This window comes from Vanellus vanellus (genome assembly GCF_965231255.1).
Source record: "Vanellus vanellus genome assembly, chromosome: Z".
Taxonomy (NCBI): Eukaryota; Metazoa; Chordata; class Aves; order Charadriiformes; family Charadriidae; genus Vanellus; species Vanellus vanellus.
In genome coordinates this window covers 82,039,010-82,061,462 of record NC_138908.1, presented here as the reverse complement: position 1 = coordinate 82,061,462, position 22,453 = coordinate 82,039,010, and positions in this window count along the sequence as shown.

Below are 22,453 nucleotides of genomic sequence, written 5' to 3'. Positions count from 1 at the left end.
TTTGGGTTTTTTTTATTTTTTTAAATATTTACAATTTGTAATGCATAATAAATATGTAATAGGCAGGGTATGATTTCTCAGGGTTTACTATTATCTAAGTCTGTCATGTCCTATAACCTTTCTTGGCTTATACAATATTCAGCGCTTTAATGCAGAGTCAGTGCTGTTATCATGGGTTGATGGCAAAAGGACAGCCATCTTGACACTCTCCACTCACTAATCACGTCTATTTTGATTTGATTAGCATATAAATGCTTCTGGATTTATGCAATATCAGTAGAAATGTGTTAAAAATACTTGTCAGTGTCCTTATTTTGAGAGTTAGAATCAGAAAATCTTAGAGGGAGGAGGATCCTCTGGTTGCATGCGTTACCAGATTTCCAGACCTAAATAATTCAGTGATACATAGATGAATTTAGGCAGTATTCAGTGATGCAGATTTTATGCCTTGGTCGTTTATGGTTTTGTTTTTTTGTTTTTTTTTTTTTTTAAGGAATTGCATTTGATTCTAGAAAGGAACAGAGGAAAGAGTGGCTGGGGGTGATTTATACATTTTAAAGAAGGGATGGGAATTGGACAATGTCAAAATAAGAATTTTAATTCAAGTTCCTGACATTTCTGACTCAGAAGAATATGAGCAATATGTATATTAAGTTTGCTGTTCTTTTGCAAGCCACTATAAGTGGTACCTCACAGTAACAACATATCAAAGGCTACTCTAACAGTAACAGCAACAACAGTCTGCTTTGCAAGAGAGAGAACTACTTCTGATGAAACTACAGAATTTACCGTGTAAAGTTGTGTGTATCTGACTTGATCCTGTAGTAAGCCGTGATGCACATGCGTATTGAAATGATCATCAAGCACTTAATAAGGTTCTTAAACACGTGATTCAAGATGAGTAATCTAGCTGAAGCCAGTTGGACTGCAAATTAGGTAAACTTAAATCCTTTGCTGGGTAAGGACTGAAGTGCACTTCATCCTTAATATCATCTTTAGTTTACATATTGAAGCTTATTTTGCAATAAATGTAAGAGAAGAATAAATTTCTTCTCCAAAAGACTTATTTTGGCATCGTATCTGTTGGGAACACATGGTGAAGAGACCTTATGGTCTAACATGACTTTAAAAAGTGCATTGATTATTTTATTACTATTTTTTTAAGGGATAGCAGAAAAATCAAGAAAGTTATTCTGTGAAACCTTCTAACCAACAGAAACGATCTGTCTGGTAATGTGACATAAGTAGTGAACTTAGGATAAAATAGCCATCAAATGGATGAGTGTGTAAACCTTGAGAAAGAAGAAAGAGCAACAAAAAGGAAAAAGGAAACAATGAATTTAAGACAGACTGGAACAACTCTGAAATTTAGTGGAGAAAAACATGTAGGAAATAATTACAAGAATGAACAGGATTAAAGAGCCAAAGATATACAATAAGAACAACCAAAATCTAGAAAAATATTACCACAACTATTACAGGAATCGGTGATTTTCAGCCTAATGAAAAAAAAAAAAAAAACCACAACAGAATAGTGGTGAAGGGAGTGGACATTGAAGGTCAGAATCAATTTACGGATGAAAACACCTATATGTAGCTATCTACACTCAGATATTTTCATGCAAACCAAGTATATAGACACCCAATGTAGGTATCTACACTTTAGGGTTTTTTTAGACTGTAGCAGCTGTATTTTACTGGTCTCCAAAGCCCAGCTCAGTTGCTTAATGACAAATATCTAGTGCCGTTCGTAAACCCCTGGTGTACGTGGCTTTGCTTCTACGTGCTGTTCCACAGAGAGGAGGTCTATCAAAGGCCCTGTGCCCATGTGGACACTGCAGACACTCTAGAGCACCCTGAGTGGTAACAGAATCTATATTTAAGCAAAATGAATCGAACCCTTATGGTTATCGTGGAGCTTAGACACATAGCCCACAGCCAGGCACCATATTTGAGTCTGTGTGTCTTAATATACAAACTGAAACTCGCACTGACGGTCTTCATTAAATAAATGAATGACTTTTTGTAAAAATAAAGGAGCAGCATGACAGGTAGTAGAAGTGAAACTGCAGCAGGAGGATTTAGGTTAATCAGTAGAAAAAGCTTATTGTGAAGATGATGAAATACCAGGATCGTGGTGAAAGGCTGGGAAATCTCTGTCTGTGGAAGATTCGGAGAACATACTTGATATGCTTTGGTTGGGAATGACATTTGAATACCCGATCTTCCTTAGGCAAGACATTAGACTAGATGACCTCTTCAAATCCTTTCTACTCCTATGTTTCTACGTTGTTATCCTGAACGCAGACAAAGAAAAAAAAAAAAAAAAAAGTTATAATATCTTTTTTCTCCATTTGAAAAGTTTTGGTGAAAAAAGTACTCAGAAATGTTGGAATGTTTTGTTTTGACATTTTCAGTCAAAACAAAATGCTTCCAGATTCCCAGATCAAAATATTTAATTTTGGTGTGTTAAATTAAATACGAATGTTTCATTTGGAGTCAGTTCAATAGTAAACTGCATCTGGTTACAGTACTGTGGTGCCTTATGGGAACCAGAACTGGAGTGCCAAATGCCCTCAATCCTCTATATAAAGCATGCATCCTTACTGGACTATCTCCTCCATGATGCCTGATAGGAATATGTTTCACATAATATACGACATGCCTAAGCCAAGATTGCAGAGCCTCTGTTTGTGATATGGTTCAGCCAACCAGTCTATTTATGAGAAACTCTGCGTTTCAAAGGTAAAAACAATACATGAAAAATGACAGGAAAAGCCTAAACTTAATAGGAAAAGTTACTTCAATTTTTCTTTTCACAGAAACTGCAAAAAAGCAGGCCTAATTTTAAGAATCGTTTTTACAGCAAATCGTAAGTAAATAAGCTATTTTCAAAAACTACAGGCAGTTTTAGGTATTGTCCCTGGCACTGAACCAGGTCTTTTCCTGGTATCCGTGAAGACCAGCAATTTTTTTTTTTTTCATTTGATTTCAGATTTTCAGGGTTTCTTTGACCCTGTCTTTCTCTGTCGAACAGACAGACTGCCAGAAGCAAAACCAGAGAAAAACAAGAAACTGCCAGAGCTCCTTGATGCGTTCACTGATTTGTGTACTGAATTCCACAGTTGAGATCTCCAAAGGGATTTAGATACCTAAATCCATGTGAGAACCTGGACCTTAGTCTATTAAAGACTCTTTTAGCATAGATCTGCCTCCTTCACTCATTACTTTCTGCCTCAGGACCTGGAGGGAGTGTTGTCATCAATGTGTGCTAACATCTGGCCCTGAGTAATTGACATTAGGGTAGGAAGTGACAAACAAACACAACTAGAGCTTCTCAGAATATTCATTGCAAATAATTTATGCAACTAATTTAGCCGTCCGTGTCCCATTCCCCCCCCCGCCCCCCGCCCCTTTCTTTTTCTGCTTGAGGAATCTGCAAGGGTAGAATGTGACCTTTATGGATTAGTGTTTTTGCACTTGCTCATTGAGCAGTTTGTGTGAACAATTTTTAGCCTATGGATTTCTTGCAAGCTGCTGGCTATGAATGTCCACTAATCCTGATTCAGTGTTTATGCCATATGATTGGTCACCTCTGCCACCTTTTTTTTTTTTTTTTTTCCTTCCCCTGCTTGTTGCCTAATTGGTTGACCCTGCTGTTATAAATAGCAGGTAAAACTGAACAAATCACAGAGGCTTTGCATCTGTGGGGAAAAGGGATGAAATAGCAGGAAATAAATTGGTGTAGGGATTTTAGAACGTTTTAAAATGTCTATTTGCACAAGGAAGATCAGTGCATTTGCCTAGATACATAGATGTGAGCTGTAAAAAGAGTTCTGTTCCTTCCCCACCTGACAGAAAGAGATAGGCAGCTCTTTAGCATGCTTTGCATCCCATTCTTACCTCTCACATCCCTCCGAAGCCATCACATGTATAGGCAACGCTGTTGGGAGACATTTTGTTCCCACTCATTATGCGGACAGTAAGGTCTTTTGGGACCTATGTTCTCTCTTACCATGCACAGGTACCCCACCTTGCATAAAAGGATCCTGACCTCAGCTGAAATTTCTAGCAGCTTTAGTGACAAACTAAGAATAAGAACAACAGATAGCTTGTTTCTCTGCAGTTGTGCTTGTTTGCCTCTCACCAATATGCTCTGATTCATAAACAAAACCTACTTCTAGTTCTTAAGTAAACACAAACAACCCAAAATATTCTATATATATATATATAGAATATATATATATTTACATATATAAACATGTGTGTATATATACACAAAATAACCAAAAACTGATATATTCTGGGAACTACTAAGAAGAAGTATGTAAGTATAATCCGAATGAACTCTTGTTTAAAATTATATTTGACTAAATACATATGAAGGAAAAACATTTTCGTTTTTTGCCCAGTTTTAATGAGGACATGAAGGCACTGGAGCCTGTGTAACTCAACAGTCTATAAAACCAGTGAAGAATAAGGACTGTCAGCTATTACCAACTCCCTGTTGGCCCAGTTGAACCAGTGCTCTGCAGGGAAAAGACAAGGGAGCTTATTACCTATCCCCTGAGCAATTCACTCTTCCCTAGAGAGGCTTTTTGACATCAGGGGCTTAACTGAAACATATGAATTAGAGTGGAAATTGAAAGTATTCAAATATAAATTAATTTATACCCAAGGGTTATTCATGCCAACTAGCAATAAATATGCTTGAAGTAAAAAAGGCTAATTTGAATGAATATGAGCGGGCAAAAAGCAATCAAGGGCAAGAAAGAGGCATATGCAAAGTATAAAACATCAGACAGAGGAGACAGGACTGAAAAGATTACAGTAGAAAATTAATGTAAAGAAAATGGGAGCCCTGTGAAAATATGGCGACCATCTTTCTATCTCTTGGTGCTAAATGGTGTTGCCAGAGCAACCTCATTCTTCTGGGACCTCCAAGACTTGGACATGATCATGTCAAAAAAAAAAAATAAAAAAAATAAAAAGTTGGGGTTTCAACCAAGATTCTTGTGGAAATTTGTCTAAAATTTTGTTGGAAAAAATGGCCTCCTAGACCTTGTTGTTAGTTATGAGGTGAAAGGGTGATAGATGCAAGAGTAATGAGAAAGGTTGTGTATAAACAATGCAAAGACCCATCTAGAAATGAGCTACTGGCAAATCCTATAAATTCACTTCATCCTGTAAAAGTCTAGTCTGCATCCCACCTGACACTTTTTGCATAGAGGAATGATGGTTTCACTGGCCATATTGCATTTATATAGTCAAGAGAGACCACCAACGTCTATGTTTTAGAGCTGCCCATTATGGTTTGTCTGTAACTGATGTTGGGTCCTAGGGCCCATAGCACATTATTTGCAATGACAGAAATATGCAATTTCTGACACTGCACAGGAGCAAAAGAAGATGCAATTCTTACCACTTTGCCTAGTTTCAACCCAGGGTAATTAGTTACTTGTTTCCATGAGTAGTAAATTTGTACTTACAACACACAAAAAGAAAAAAGAACAAGAATAGGAAATTGAATTGGAGTTAAGGAACAATGTGGAGAGAGGCTAGGGCTAAAATTAAAAGTATTTTGCCTTTACTAGGATAAATAATGTCTGACCTTGTATGAGCTGAAGGGCTGAACGATACCTTTTTTCACTGCCCTTTAAAAACAGCAACTGAAAATATTACTATTCATATCAGTTCATCTTTTAAGAAAGCACAACAACTATGTTTTGGGCCTAAACTACTTGTCTGTGTCTGATTAATTAACCTAGAGGCTTTCCCAATATTCCCCACAGATTTTGTCCCTGGCTCTGATTAATTTAATTAAAGATCGCCAGCCCTGACTCACCCAAGGGGCACCATGTCTAACATGAGGAATAAAAGTTTTTTTGAAGAAGTAATAGGAACAGCTGATGAACACAGAATGCAGAATAATTTGCCTGTGTTTTGGAGGTGGTTTTGAATAATCTGCTGTGGAACCCAAGTGTCCTGTATTAGAGCAGATGTGCAATTACAGACAAACACAGAAGGTGGAAAGTAAAAAAAGTTATTAAGAGATGCTTGGATCAGTAGACAAAATGTCATTGTTAATTGCTCTACCTGCAGCATAATTTCAACATATCAAATCCCAGCTTTTTCTACAGTTTCAGACACTAGCCCCAGTTTGATGGTCTGTTCACATGAGGATCTCTTCCAATTCACAGTGGAGAAGACTTTCTAGGAAATATTAATTTACTGGATGCACCTTGAACTGAATCAGAAGACCTGTGATTTATTCCTGGCAGCTACTGTCCTGCTGCATGACTTTATATTGTCTTTTTCCCTTTCTGTGCATTCTCTTTTGAGCAATTACCTCCTTCTTTACTGAGATTCTCCCTTATGATGTCTCTTTATAAATTGCCATGTTGCACTAGGGGGCCTTCTTCTTGCTTGAGGAGTGTAGTAAGCTATTCCTTCACAATTCCCAGACTTTTCTTCTTTCCAGAATTATATGCATGGTAAGATTTGGTTCACAGCAGCAGAACTGACGCTAAGAAGGAGACAAGATGAGAGCTACATCTCCTACTCTGCATCCAGACAACGGTAGACCAGTCAGTAAGGATGCTAGGGTAGCCAAGCCCTCCAAAAAACTGATGGCATTTTCAAAGATACATGGGTAGCAACCTGTCATCCCCTTTTTTTCTGTCAGTCCCAGCTTACTCATGTTCCTCGGGAACCATTTTTGCATCACCCAGGCCACTTCTGACTCTCTGCAGGTCCTCACTGCGATGGTTTCCCTTACCAGTGACACCACAGACTGTGTTTGACACGCGCTGGCCGGCAGACTCTCGGAGAGCTCTCAAAGTGCCTGACACAGTTTGCTGTGTTTGGCTTTTATTAGTCCTTTACTTCCACCCTTATTTTTATCTCCTTTCTCCCCCCTTGCATCCCCCCTCTATTTTCAGAGAAGAAACTGCTAACATAATGGAGGCAAATTGTTCAAAGTCCATTTGAACACAGCACGTTAATTTTAGGATTGTTAGCCACACGCTTACACGTCTGGCTTTCTGCAGAGGGCTTGAGCCATGCAGGGAATGAGTCCAGACACATTTTCATTCAGTTGTCTCACTGCTCCCTGCCAGGAGGCTCAGGGGGGGCTGAGGATTCACGCCGCGCTTCCCACCCCAGCCCAGCCCCGTGCCCGTTTCGGCTGGCCTCCTGTATCAGCCTACCCGCACCTGTGTTTTCCTGGTTTTGGAGAACAGTGTGAGTGTAGTCAGCCAAATGCTGGCACTGAGGAGGTCACGATTTTGTTAGTCTTAATCAATGAAGCTTTAATAAGCACGCTTCTCTGTCTTTGCCTCGCTCCTGCAGCTTAGCTCTGCAGGGCAGCAGCTCACACCGTGCCTTTGGATACCCTGCCGTGAAAGGGGGTCGTGGTTTTTTCCCGCTTCCCCTCCAGGATAAGCTGGGGTGAAGAAGATGCTCTGAAGACAGATGCAACATCCCAGCTGTGTGGAGTGAACACAGAGAGAGAAATGAGCTATACAATAATCCCATATCTGTCTTTCTGGCGTTAGGTTCAATCCGCTCACTGCTCTCCAATTCCCTACACGCTTCCCAAGGGTAAGTATGTTTTGCACGTTTAGGGAGACCCCTTCCAAAGAGGCTTTCCCTCATTACTATTCCTTCTTTTTACACTTTTAAAATTCAAATAAGGAAAGAAGGCCTACCGATTTCTCCCTTTTGTTTTCATCAAGATATCATTCAATAAACTTGGAGATGCACTCTGAAAACATCCCCAGGCACTGCTGACAAATTCCACTGTGAAAACAGTTCCATCCAGTTCCTACAGTCCTGACCCCCATCTTGCACACGCCGTGCAAACCCCATGGAATTCCCTATTGGCACATGCCGCTCCTTTGGACTCCTGACCAACTTTCCATCTATCCCTGTAGCCAGCTTGTTTCAGGAGAGCAGCTGCAGCCCCGAAGAAGAAACAGAGCAAATGAGAGTATTAGGCCAACTGTAAAACTCGGAGCACTGTCTCCTTTCTCTACCAGCTTCAGTAATAGCAGCAGGGGTAAAGAAATGAAATTACTCGGCCCTGCCATCCCCTCCCCTCTCTATTCCCACCCCTCCCCTCATATCTCTGGCAGCTGAAATAGAGGACAAATCTGTCATTAAATATTTGTAAATGCTCAGTTATCTGATGGCAGCTGTTTTCTAACTGGATTGGGATGCACAGCACAGATGCTTGGAGGAGCTACATCAGGTTTTGGGGTTTTTTTTTTTGGTTTGGGGTGGTTTTTTTTTTTTTCCCTTCTTTCAGCACAATCCTCCTTTCCTCTTTTATTCACTAATAAAGAGGAAAAAAAGAGAAGATTTTGATGCTTTTGATTCTATGATTCTATGCTACATACTGCTCATTACACAGTAGTCTTTTCCTCCCAAGAAGTCCTTAGAGTAGCTAATCATTGCTTTTTGCTTTGATGAGAGTTAACTAACTAACTGGTCATTACAACCAGGTAAATGACTAGTTAGGAGAAGGGGAGGACTTAGTAATATTGACAAGGTAATGTGGTTTGCAGTGAATTTCAAGAAACTGAGATTCTGTCATACAAGTTCTTATAATGAAATTTAAGTAATCAGTCCCATAATTTCTCCTATTAGTTTTAGCTAGACTAGAAAAGGTCAATGCCCTGGCAAGCAATGATTCGCAAATAACAGGTGCAGCCAGTTTCTATTATACTGCCATGGGACACTGCTCTGTCACTTTTATTTACTGAATCAATCCACCAATGTCCAGCAGGAGAACAACAGTTAAATGGCCATTAATTGTAGGCTGATGTGCAGATGAAACAAATCTCCAAAGGGACTGTAAACCTTTGTTCTTTAGCCTCCTCCAGCTCACGCAATGGGATTAGCAGTAAATCACTCAATGCTTCATTTTCTTATTAAAAATTTACCATACTGATCATCCCAGGTGACTTACATCCAATCAGGGCATCATTTTCTTTTTTTTTTTTTTTTTTTTTTTTTTTTAATTTTCAGTGCAGTCTTTTAAGACTTCCGTGGTGAATCAAGCAATTAACGCACAGAAGCTAGTAGTGTGCCTGGTGCATCTTTGATTGCCTGGTTTGGTGTTTCAGGGGTAGAAATTGTGAAAGGCTGTTGTAGAAAAGTCTTTCCAGAAACTAAATTTTATTTCCTTTTATTGCAGGCTCTGATTTGTTTAGTTTCATTCATACTGTGCCTCCTGATCTACAGTTCTAAGTGTGCAGACTCAGTCTACAGAAATAGGAATGACTGAATTACTGGAAGTTGGTGCAATGGCAATTCAAATGCCTTCCAGAAATCTCCCCAAAGCAAAGGCCTTTCACTCGTCTTGTGTCCCCCAGACAAATTAATGAGTCCATAAGATGACCACAATCTTAGAGGGGTTTGGATTTGAACCTTGGAAGAATAGGATAGTACATTGCACGGACACGCAGCAACAGCCCTCCAAGATACAAACTGAGAGGTGGTGAGCAGATATGATACCCCTGCTTGCTTCCTGGGCTAGAACAGAAAGAAAGAAATGGAAACTATGGTACGTGGGACCTCAGGGGCTTTATTTAATTATCCTTATTGAGACAGTTAAATTTGCAAAACAAGAAGAGGTGCCTATCTGAGTGTGGCAGGCTCCACTGACAAACACAATATATCAAAGCAGAAAGAGTAACCCCACAACGTACTATATTTCTAGGTAACCACACAGCTGAAACAATCAACTAAATTCCCCATCTCCCTTACCTAGTGTATCATCCCTAATGATGCTTGTTTCTTCAGCAATCTTTCCAAAGAGAAGCATTTTGAATTAGGCTCTCATCCAAAGCTCAATGTAATCAAGAAAACTAGCACTAGTATATTAACCTAAGACTAATACGTAGACAGAGAAATAACCTTCTTATTCCTACCCTTTCTTCTCTTTGTACATCCACAACCCCGTGAAAAGACCTCATGTTATGTTTGTTTATTGTAAGAAAACACCTCTTTTTTATTCATGGTCTGTATTCATAAACCTTGTACCTTCTTATACTAAAACATTCACTATTTAATTACATACAAATTTTGTGTGATTCAGATAATATTGTGTGTCTCATTTTCTCTCATGTTTATGTAGTAATCTATGAAAATTAGTGATATCACCATATACTCTTTTTTCAAATCTTCAATTTGCATGTTGGTAGAACAACGGTTCTTCAACTTGACCCTTTTGGTCCTTCTTGATTTTAGAAATCTACTTCTCAGAGAGCTTACCAGCCCAGAGAAAGCTCTGTGACCTCTGGTTTAAGCTGAGAGTTTCTTTCTCTGTGCTACAGCTGGTCACCTGAACCTTCATACATGCTCTCCAAAGTCATCTCATGTCTTATGTCCTCTAGATCCTTTGTGAATCTATGGAAAGTCCACCTACGTGCATTCACCGCTGTTTTTCCTATTGATGGTTGCTGTTGTTAAGTTCTTCTGTTCTTAACCCAGTCACTGTGTGATTTATTGATATTTCAGCATTCCATCGGTCTGAAATGATGTGATAGGTCACTTCAGAACAGATGCTGAGGTCTGGTTCTAACTCTCTCTGCAGCTAAATGGAGAGAGATAACAAACCACATTTTTGTGTCTCCTCTTTTCTCTCTCTCTGCCTTCCTGTAAAATGGGGAAAGAAAAACATCTCTACCTCTCAAGTGTATTGTGAGAAATGTGTGAAATTCTAATGATAGACTCACAAGCAGCCAGGAAAGTTAAAAATCTGACTTAGAAATAAAGTTTTCCTACTGATTCCAATTATTTAAATGGATAATTAATGATGTTGATACATTCTTGACAAGCCGTTGTTCTAGGCATCCTACAACTTTTACAACAAGGTTGAAAGACAACTTATGTTTACATATAAGCATAAACACACATATTTACATTTTGGTAAATGGGAAAGCAAGCCCTAAGCATTGTTATTAACTTGATCTGAATTTTAAAATGGATGATATCAAGCATCTTTCCCATAGCAAGATACATTTTATGAAACAAACTCAAAGGCAAATATACTATCAATCTCTAGCAATGACCAACTCCAAAAATAAAATTGGTTTAACAAAGAAAAAGTCAGAAACACTCATGAGTTTCACAGGAGGGAAAAACATGAGCTAAGGACAGTTGAAGTACTGTTTTTTTTCTCTATGTGAAATAAAAGAAGTAATAGTATTTACAGCTTTAATTGAAATCATTTCATATTGATGATGTTGAAGCAATATATTTACAAAATATTAAATATGTACTAAAATTTAAATGTGGCATACATCAAAATAGATTTTTAATGCACATTAAAAATAAATTACTCAAAACCAGAAATGAATGCATTTGTTCTGCCAAAGGGAAATATCCACATGACTGAAAAAGATGTCAGTTTCAGTGAAGCCATATTTTCTTCTAACTAAATGTAGATTGCACCAGTGTAGAGGTCTCTGTCTGACCTGCTCATCCTATGATTTCTTTCTAGTCAAGGAAGAGAAAGAAGTTCTTCTACTGCATGATTCATCTCATCTTAAAGTGGCCATCCAAACTATGACTCAAAAGTATCTAAATTATGCCTCAAAATTGTCTATTAATTTTCATGGTATATAAACAGAGCCGTAAGTGACTTTCTTAGAGGTAGCTAAGCTGGACATTTCTACTTTAGTTAACTGAAACCCTTTGAAGTTGCTAAGTTTAATAGTCCAACCCCAGGTGTTCCAACACACTGTCTGGAGTTCCCAATGGAGGCTGAGAAGCTATTAAAGAATTACAAAACCATAGAAATTTAAGCTGTGAGGTACCTCTGGAGGTCCTCTGTTGAACCTTCTGCTCATAGTGGGATTGATGACATCACTAAGTGAGGTCATACATGACATTTTCTAGGTGAATGATGAAAACCCTCAAGGATAGAGAGTAAGAAACCTCTCTGTATAAACCGATCCAGTGTTCTTCTACCCTCCTGATAAAGTAGGTTTTCCAAATGTCCAGCCTGCCCTCCAACCCCAGCAAACAAACAAACAAGCAAGCAAATAATTTAAAGATATCGTTAAACAGATAAATTTGGCTCTTGTGATTGTTATTCCTTATTTCATTTTCGCTACAGCATAGAGTTTGGCTTTGTTGTCTTTGTAACATACCTTCAGCAGCTGTAGCTGCTACAGTTTTGTCCCTGCCAGAGGGCTGTAATAGTGGATTTCTACGAATATGCAGAAGTACAGACCTCAAGGCATGACAGCACGTTGTGAGAAGTGTCACAAGTAGCATGCTTACTACACTTTATTCTCTCTCTTTCTCCACCTCTTTCTCCCACCATTTTCTTTTTTTTAGTACATTTGATTCCTCCTCTCTTAAGTGTTAACCGTGCAATTATCCTTGGTCAGTCTTACAACTATGGCACATCAAATATCTTATGTTTTTGTATACTATTTCCATGACCAACACAGACTAGTCGGTAGCTTTGACATTAGCTCGGCAGTGGGGGATATAGATACGTTTGCTTGCTCTGGAATAGATTTCCGAGGTGACCTTAGGAAACTCAGCTGAACTCTCTTTGTCTCCCATCTCCCTCTGTGAAATAAGAGTAATCGGTTTCATCTACTAAGGCAGCTATAAGGTTAAACTCATTGATAACTATAGGTCTGCTTAAGTATGATTTTGTTAGGTTGATTTTCATTTGATAGGTGGATTGTTAAAAAGAACTTTAGAAGTCACTCTTCTGATCATATATATTTTTTTGACATTTCATAGAGTTAGCTGGTGCTTAAAAATATGAAAGGATAATAATGATTAATTGTCTTTTTTTACTTCATTGCTAACTTCCACTCTTCTATAGCTATACGTAGGACTTTGCTGAGACACAAGAAAGCCAGACCCCTACTCTCTGGCACTTCTCTTCTGAATTGGACAGGTAACATGACAAATAATTACTTTCTAACAACAACTTTTTCTCCTGGGCATCTCTTTGTATTTTTCAGTATTGGCACCCATTAAGAAGTGAGGCATAGCTGTTCTTTAAAGCTTGGATCACATAAAGCGGCTAAGACAGGTTTGGGAGGATCCTCTGCTCTCGGAAATACTTGTGTCATTGTCACACGCAGTATATGAAACATCCATCAACTTCACATCAGAAACAATATTCTCCTTCTTTGAAAAGCTGGTCCTAAGGGTTTGCAGCATGTGTCCCAGAAGACTAATGATGAGCGCTATTGTTTGATTGATAGAAACTAGCTTTTTTCTTGAAATCATACATGACCTGCCACAGAAGCACAAAAAATCCAGCACTGCTTGGGCACTGAGGTATAAGCAGAAGGGACTACTTTTGATTTTCCAAAGGGGTGACACACAAAAGGGGGGAGAGAAAATAGGGGCACTCAGTACAGCAGGGGTGGTCATACTTTGCCCAAATACTTTGAGGACCGTCTTGGTAAGTTGCCAAGAGCCGAAGGGCTGCATTGAATTTGCATTAAATGGAGCAGATGGCATCAGCTGCCCTCAACTTTAATGTTGAAATGTGGCCTACAGAGCAAATCTGTACAAAACTTTTCTAATTAAATCTGAAACAACATGCCTCATCTATTCCCCAGTAGCACAGCCTTTCTGGTGGCATTTCTGCAATTCTGCTTCTAGCCCCAGCCAAGAGAGACAATGGCAGAAGTGCAGAGAAATGAAAAATAAGAACACACACAGGCATACAGTTTTATCCAAAATGTTTTTTGAAGCACCAGATGAGAATGAATGGACTAGAATTAATCTCCATCAATCTTTACAAGGTAGCATTCATTGTAAAAAAAATATGTTATTGTATTTATTAAATGTGAACTTTTGGACAAACTAGGCAGTGGTACCAGAGAAGTCTGGTTGGAGATAGACAAGGGAGAACCGTGTTTCAAATCAGCTTTAACATTGACTAGGAAAACTCAGAGAAGCCAGTTAAGGCTAACACTTTCAAATTTGCTTGTTTTACCATACATAAAATAAAATAATCTGGTATAGTCAATAAACCATGCTTTAGCTGTATTCATGCACTTCATTGGCAGACTGCATGAACATTTCCCACAAGAATTAAACAGATGACACCATAAATAATTCCATTACACCAACAATTTCTGACAACAGCTGTTAATCCACTCTCCGCAGTGAAATTCAATAGCAGGTAATGGTGTTTATCAGTTATGGAACATACCGACTTTTATTTCCTAGGATCAAATTTTCAAACTTTTTTGCTTTACCTATTTATTTCATTCTCAAGTACTTTAGTTAAATGCATACTCTCCCCATCCTTGCTTCTCATAAGAAATTAGGAGATAAAATTATGTATCCATGTTAAGTATTATTATTAACAATTATTATTTGGCATATATGAAATAATCATTTGCTTGAATTTTAACAGTCATGACCATACTTCTGCTACTGAAATGATGTGTAAACATATATTTGAAAAATAAAATGAAGTGACATGAATAACTAAAAGAAAGTAAAATCTATTTTCATTCGATGACTTTCTGCAGGAACATTTGAGCCAAATTTTCCCTTGGTAGAATTCCACCAACATCAGGATTAAATAAGGCCATTTTTTGTTTCCTCTATGAAACAGACAGGGAGAATATGTGTCTTTTTTAGTTTATAAATAAGTGCATGAATTTACTGGTCAATAAGGTAATTGAGTGAGGAAAGAAGAAAAAAAGGTTGTGAATAACTAAAATTGATTTTTTTACACAGAGATCCCTGAAATAATATTAACTATTTGTGCACTGCATTTTATTTCTGTCCTAAGTTTGTCTCTCTTGATGTATATTAATAGTCAATGAGATATGTTGATTAAACAAACAAACAAGAAAAAAAAAAAAAAAAAAAAACAGAGCAAATAGAAAAAACCCTTCTGGATGATACAAAAGCAACACAGAAATAAGAGAAGGAGATAAACAGAAGTGGGTATCCAGTTCAAATTGCTCCTTCTGCCTCTTCCCTGTCTCAGTGCAAGTAACTTCCATGTTAGAGCTAGAGCATGGCAGAAGAGAAGGAGTAAGAATTTTGCCAAGAGGTAAAACTGGATCAGGTACTGGTGAGCCTCCTCCTCTTCCTTCCTTTGCACTGGAAGCACAGGGTATATCTGCTCAGCTACTAAACTCATCTGGGGACCAATAATTTATCAGGTAAGACTGGGGGGGTGGGGGGGGGGAGGAGGGAGAATTGCTGCCCTGGAGAACTGGGGCAAGCAATGGACACCTGTGATTCTAAGAGCTGGTTTGACCAAATTAAGCCACGCAGCCATGAACTTTTGGGAACCGGGATTTTAAAGGACCCGGAAGCAGCTGGAAAGACCTTTTCAGCATTCTCATTTCAGACAGGGGTAGAAGCTTAGTGAACTCTGATATGCTCACAGTTTTGTGCTGATTTAATTACTCAGGCAGGAATAATTGATATTCTTAAGTCTAGAGTTTCACCAGCCACCTTTCTGATAGTGGGAATAAGACATATCAGTAGAAAAGGGGGATGTGTAAAAGACTTGCTATCTCATACAGTGAAACACTTTAGGAATGTTTTATCTTAGTATCAAATCCAGCGCAATTAACATGGTGCTGCTTTTATAGTAAGCTTGATCTTTTGGGGGAGATCTGTCTTGTATAAAGCATCACAGCCTTTCAGATTGACCAAATGGCACAGCGGGCTATTTTATTTATTCTTTATTTAGAAACTCCTTGTTGTATTTCCACCTTTCCTATGGTCTGTTAGTTGCTTTGGGGTCAAAATTACTATTTTGTTTTGAGTTTCCCTGAAGGGAGGAAAACGAAGTTAGAAGTCTTCTGAGTTCAAGCAATGTGCCCTATGAGGCAAACAGCAATGGTTGAAATTCAGGCTGAAATCACTATGGAATAATATGTTGGCAGCAGCGTCTGGAAAACAAGTGTGCAAACAGTTACAGAGGTTAGTTTTTAGAACACATGATGGAGAATGGGTTTTAAATATATGTTTAAAGGAGCAAGGTGGGAGAAAGAAAGGAAGCAATGCAGACACAGGGTTAGATCAAGGATCTGAAGAGGAAATTTAGCCGTGTGTGCATAGTGGGTTACAGTTAAACAAGAGAATCGTTTGATGGAAAAATAACAGTCATTTTGGATGTCAGATCATTGACTGCAAACACGAGGCAAAACTTGAAAAGAGACAGAGAACTATTGCTTTTTAGTTTTCTGACATTTTTCCTTTGCACATAGAAGTCCATGTAAGAAAAATAAACTCTTTCACAGAATAAAACCTGGTTTGATGAAACAAAAAAAAATATTTCTAATTGTTCGAAAGAGATTTTCAAAATTTGCAGTGAAAAATGTCAATGTTTGTGTTTCCAAACAAGCTGTCATTTTAAAATATGCAAGTACTTTGTTTAAAAATAAAAGGTTAAAAGGGATTTTGAGAGTTCCCAAATTTTATTAATCGTCTGTATTTGTCCTTTAACAGGATAAAGTATATTTCTATTAACAATTATGTTAATTAGTTAATTAGTTAATCCAATTAGTTGGTGAACACCACTTTCTGATTTCAGTGGGAAGAGGATGGGGCTAAGTCCTTCCAGTATCCATCACTTTTGCATCCCGATATGCAAAAGTGTTCTGTATGTTTGTTGTAATGTGAGCCCTGCATCTGTCTGTCTAGCCTTAGGTTCTTGAGTAAACCCCATAAGATATACTATTATAATTTCTATCAATCTTGAAAGTGATTGTAAAGAGACAGAAAAATCACAAAATGTGATTATTTCTGGAATGGTCTGTATCACACTGTTACTATCCCTTTCCCTCCACTGGCAGTAGTGGAAGCCTAGAGAAACTCTGCTCTTCCGCTGTGCTGACATTATGAAGCTAACTGGGATGAGATAGCATTGTTGTATTTGCAAAACTTGACCAGAAGTCTTACAAACAGAATTAATAACTGGAATTTTGACCCTAGGATTAGCTAGAAGATTATTTTGTTCTTGAAAGTCCACATCAGTATGCTGAGCACTCAAGGGTGAATTTGTTTCCAGTGAGAGGTTCTGCATCCTTATCTCTGGGGACCCAAACGGGTAATGAACAACTGAAGAGATGGATGACTTCAAAATCAATTTATAAATTTACAAACCACAATGAAAATTTTTAGTAATGTTCAAAAATCGTGCCATCAGCAATCCAACAGGAGCTGAAGTTTCTCAGGGCATCTGGAGTTAGCCCTACCACAGCTGATAGCACTTTATGTCATGAATATTCAATTGTCTGCAGGCTAATCAGAAATGAATGGAAACTCAGGTATCCCAGCGTGACTCTCAGCACCTGATCAGTGCATCTCAGAAGTGATTGGGATCAGGCCTTTATTTATTTATTTATTTGTACAAAAAGCATTGCTGCATTAGTCATATATCTCATTTCATACTGGAGTATTTATAACTGGTATTTACAGATCCAGATGAATGTCCAGGCACTGTGAAATCCTTCCCACTTATGTCGTATTATTGCTGGTTTATTTCTTACTTTTATATTAGTATGAAATCCAGTAAACATCATCATTTTACTGGAAGGAAAAGAAAGAATCAGCAAAGCATAAGTTTTCAGTGCAAGATATAGAAAGCAAAACACAGTGCAGTGCTGTAAAGGAACATAAAGCACCCGTGACAGAGATTTAACAGTCCAGGTATTATTGTTGGACAAAGATATACCGGGTCTCAAGTTGATTGGTTATTTTCATGCCATTGCTCCCTGTTCTGTGTCTTTTATTGCTGAGACAATTTTTCAATTACATGCAGAAAACATTTAACTCGCTTGCTTTGTTTTATGAAAACAATCTTTTAGCGTCTGTCTTTTTACTTTCAAGTCAATGACTTAGATGTGAACTCTCAGGCGCTCTGCATTGTTTGTGTCCTTTGGCAACTAAATCCAACATGGAACTCTTCACTGTGCAGTATTTCTCAGGCATCTTTCAGGAACCTTCATCTCTGGGTAAATCCAGACCACAGTTACATCTCCACAAGATTAATCAATGACCTCAGTGAGCCAAGTCCCATGTCCCAGCTGTGGTTCTCTAGTGTTGGGTAGGTCATCCCACAAGGTCAAAGTTTGTAACCGGCATCCAAAATCTGGCACTTGATTGAGTGTGTTTCTTTCTCTGAAGCATTCACAACACCTAGAAAGAAAATTTGAGGAGGTCATACAAGGGTTATGTACTTAATTTCCAGTGAAAGTGAGCTCTTAGATTCTTAGAAATGAACTTAAACTTCTATAAATATAGATTTGGATGTCCAGCTGAGTATGTGTGGTCGGACTTTCAAAGAGAATGGGGATTTAGAAACACAAATCCTCAAGAAAGTTTGTCCATTGCAACCTTTAAATCTTAGGGCATTTAAATATCTTACTCCTACTTGTTAAGCTCTTTATCTTGGATTGGGGTTCGTGGTATTCAGCTTTGGCCTTCTGAAACTTTTTTGCCTCATCTTAAGTAAACAGGGAGACTGCTTCTACATTCATTCAGTGGAGAGAAATCAGCACCTCCAGAATATAATTCACCCTATCCTACTTTAACGTTAGATATATCACTCTGTGAAGGTGCCATATTTCCTCCTTTGTCTACACAGGAAGCTTAGATTACTGAATAAATAAGATAAAACTAAACTTGTAACTCTTATATGGATAAATTTAGGTGAGACAAAAGCTCCAATCCATTTTTGCTAAATTCACATTAGTTCCTTAACTTTAGTATGGAAACTCACAAAGCTTCAGCCTAAAAGGGAAATTGCCTATTTAATCAATGAAACAATATTGTGTTTTTTCCTTGCCTTTTTTTTTTTTTTTCTGTGCATGAAGGCAACGTTTTGAAGCCCAGTTAAGGACCAAATTTGTTAAACACGGGTGTTTCTGTAATTGTGATAAATAGTGAAAATGCACTGCATTCAATGTCCCTAAAAAGTCACCTCCACCCAGGTGACCTAGGGTTGGTGAAGTTACAGGTCTTTTGACAGCCTCCAACAGTGCAAAATGTCTGGTTGCTGGTGAGAGGTAGGCACAAACCTCAAAATTTAAGCAAAGAGTTTAAACAGGGGTTGGTACCATTTGTAAAACTGGGTTGTGTGGTACAATTTTGATGGACTTCAGAATAACAGATAGAGTTTTTCTTGTCTGACAGACAATATTTCAGACACCTCTGGTTGTAGATAGAAGTGTTCTCTTCTATCATGCCCAATAGTAAGGTTAGGCAGTACAAGGAAACCTGCACATGAGCAAGACATCCTTTGGAATTTTTTTTGGTTTACTTGAGAACTGAAGAAAGACCTCTGCTTTCATCCAGTTACACTGTTTTTCTTGCCTGGAATTTTCTCAAGTCACAGAAAACTGCTCTCTACCAAAAAAAAAAAAAAAAACCAAAAAAAAACCCCAAAAACAACCCAAACCAACCAAACAACAAAAGACAAAAAACCCCAAACAAAACAAAACAAAAAAAAAAACCAACAAGATGCAGATATGCAGCTGGGTTTTAGCAAACCACAAATCTAAGCAATCCCTGTTGCAAGACAAAAGGAAACTCACACTACAGCCCATAATCTCGAATAATGCATCCAAAATTAAGACAATTTTCTTGAAAGATAAGCCCAATTCATTTTGGGTTAAGAGCTGGGAGGAAACAAAAGAGTCCAAAGTCAATTCTATTAACTTGATCAGAGCTACACTGGGACTGTGTCTCAAGATCATTATCTTACAAGACACGGATGTCAATCTCATTATGTAACCGAGTGTGTCTAGCACTTTCCTGTATAAATATACTTAATAGATATAGTTTTGACCTTTTGCTGTAAAATTAATAAAAAGGAGATCGGTCTCAGTGTGCCAAGCGGCTTTTCTCAGTCCCATTAAAGGATGATTTTTTGTGTAAATAAATACATTTCAGCACACAAAAGAAGAAAAATGTTTTCTGAAGAAATGACTTGAGTTTCCCCTCCTCCATATATTCTCTCTGCACCGTTTTATTTCAGAAAAAAAATAATCTTCTTATTCCAGAGGGTTATCTGTCTGTACTCATGTCTGTCTCCTCATATCCATATTCCACCAGAATGTTAATACTTTAAAGTTTCAACTGTACCTCAGAGACGGATATATTTGACACAGGAATTTTGTTGTACTACAAGGACTGGCCCACAGAGTATGGAGCTCTGGGGAATTTCGGTCCTTTGATTTATCTGCACTTTTATAGATCATCCTCATAGTATTTGGGAGTGATGGGCAATTCAGGATTCATCTATGCACGCTATGGCTTATGCAGTGACTTGAACAACTCCCTCGAGATAGAGTGTAAATAATATTCCTTGCCCATGCAGAAATAGATGGGCTTTTGCTACTCTGCCCCCCAAAAGTCAGATGGGCAGGAAAAAGACTGTAAAAGAGCTGCAAGGAGGAGGAAAAGGAGGAAACCTGGACTCCTTCCTTCACTTTGCTATGCACTTACTGTGGCTGAGGTTTTGCCATTTGACCAGGAGGGTGGCAAATGTACGAAAGGAAGGTCAGACCTACAGGGCTAATCTTGAGAAGGTGCATTCCAGCATCATTTCTTTCTTGCAGCTATCCTCTAATGCACAATCAACTTATACCTTTGGGAACCCAAGGGAAAGGCAATGTAATGTTGCTGATAGTCAGCAAGGAAGCACAAAAACATTTTTGCCCTGTTTACTTTGGTAATGGTAGTGAAAAATCAAATAGGATTTAATAAGGACACTTTGCCTTGGTTAGCAAGTTCAACAGCTGGCATGCAAAGACATCAAGAGCGGGTCTGTGGAGGATAAGGTATCATCCTGGCATAAGCACTGTTTTGTGCCCTTCTTACACTGTCACACCTGTAGCGCTCTCAACTTTGCAGAAAGGTGACAATTGATTTATTCAAGCCTAAGAGGAGAATTAGACCCACGCTTTGAAAATGATGGTACTTGATCGCAGTGTCACTTCAGACTATACACATTCCCTTGCTGGTGCCGATTATTAATGTTATTTAAAAAAAAAAAAAAAAAAAAAAGACAGCAGTTCAGAGCTGAGAAGTCTCAGTGCTGATGAAGCAGCACAGAGAAAAATAGCAGGTTGCCCCTTACCTCAGTCCCCGGTTCTCACAGGATTTCCTCTGATGCAGCTGTGTTATCACACAGCAGCATTCACAGTGAAAATCGAGGTCCCAGGGAGCTGGACAGAAACTGAACTTACTGAATCTGTAGAATTAGCTTCTCATTAGCATACTGAAAATTTCATGCTACCCACAGAAAAAAATAATCCCTCACTGTAAAAAAACACAAGCTTGATTCTCAATACAAATAATCTAAAGATGCCATTGCTCACTTTAGTCCTCTACTGGAGTCTCCAGCGGATTCCACTAAGCCACCTCTTTTTAGAATTGGAGTAAAAGAGACCAGCATCCCCCTTTCTGTGCCCTTCTGTGCAAACACCACCCAGGCTCACTCAAGGTTCTGGTCTCACAACAACGTGCTGAGAACAGCAGATAATGGTGGAAACCATCTTCAGATCAAGATAAATGTCTTCAGTGTCACTGACCTCAGAGCAATTCCTGTGCTAAAAAAAAAAAAAAAACAACAAAAACAACCCAAACCAGCTAACCAACAGTGGGAACTCAGATCCCCACACAGTGCTAAAGATGTTTCAGAATCAAATATTGTCTTTATATCTGGCATCAAGTTTTGCTTACTGACATCACTGAAAGTTGTGTATCTTTCAGTTGAATCCCAGATTTTCACCTTTTAACTTCTTAAATTCATTGAAATATTGAAGTGGTCTTTCCCATCTTATGAGTACCAGAATTTTCCAAGCACTTAACAGTCCTTTATAATATAATAAACATTTTAAATTAAATTAAAATAAATTAAATTATATTAAATTAAAATAAAATTAAATTAAATTAAATTAAATTAAATTAAATAAATAAAAATAAGATAGAATACATAATAACAATAATGAAAAACCACAGGCAAATAAACCAGATCAAATCTATTAGTGTCTAGCAGGAGAACAGCTGTCTATCAAAGCTCAGTCTCCTTATCTGACCACAATCAAATAAACAAGACAGCCAAGCGCCTCCAGGGCAGGGGCTCTGAGGAGAAGAGGAATGTCTGCTGAGTCTGGAGCTGAAAGGTTGCCATTCTGCTGAGGATGTCAATCAGCCCTTGGTCATTCTCCAACGCAGGAAGAGAAAAAATGCTCTGTTTCACACAGGTGAATATTAGTCCGAAGTAAAAATGTGGCTGGAGGATTTTTCTTTCTTTCTTTTTCTTTTTTTTTTTTTTTTGATAACAGCAATGAACATTCTACTAGAAAAGAAGTTCAACAGGGAGGGACAAAACAGGCTGAATGTTTATTTGAAACAGGTTTTGCATCTTGAAAACACAAATCCCTTTCCCACTGGAACCAATCTTTTTCAATTTAAG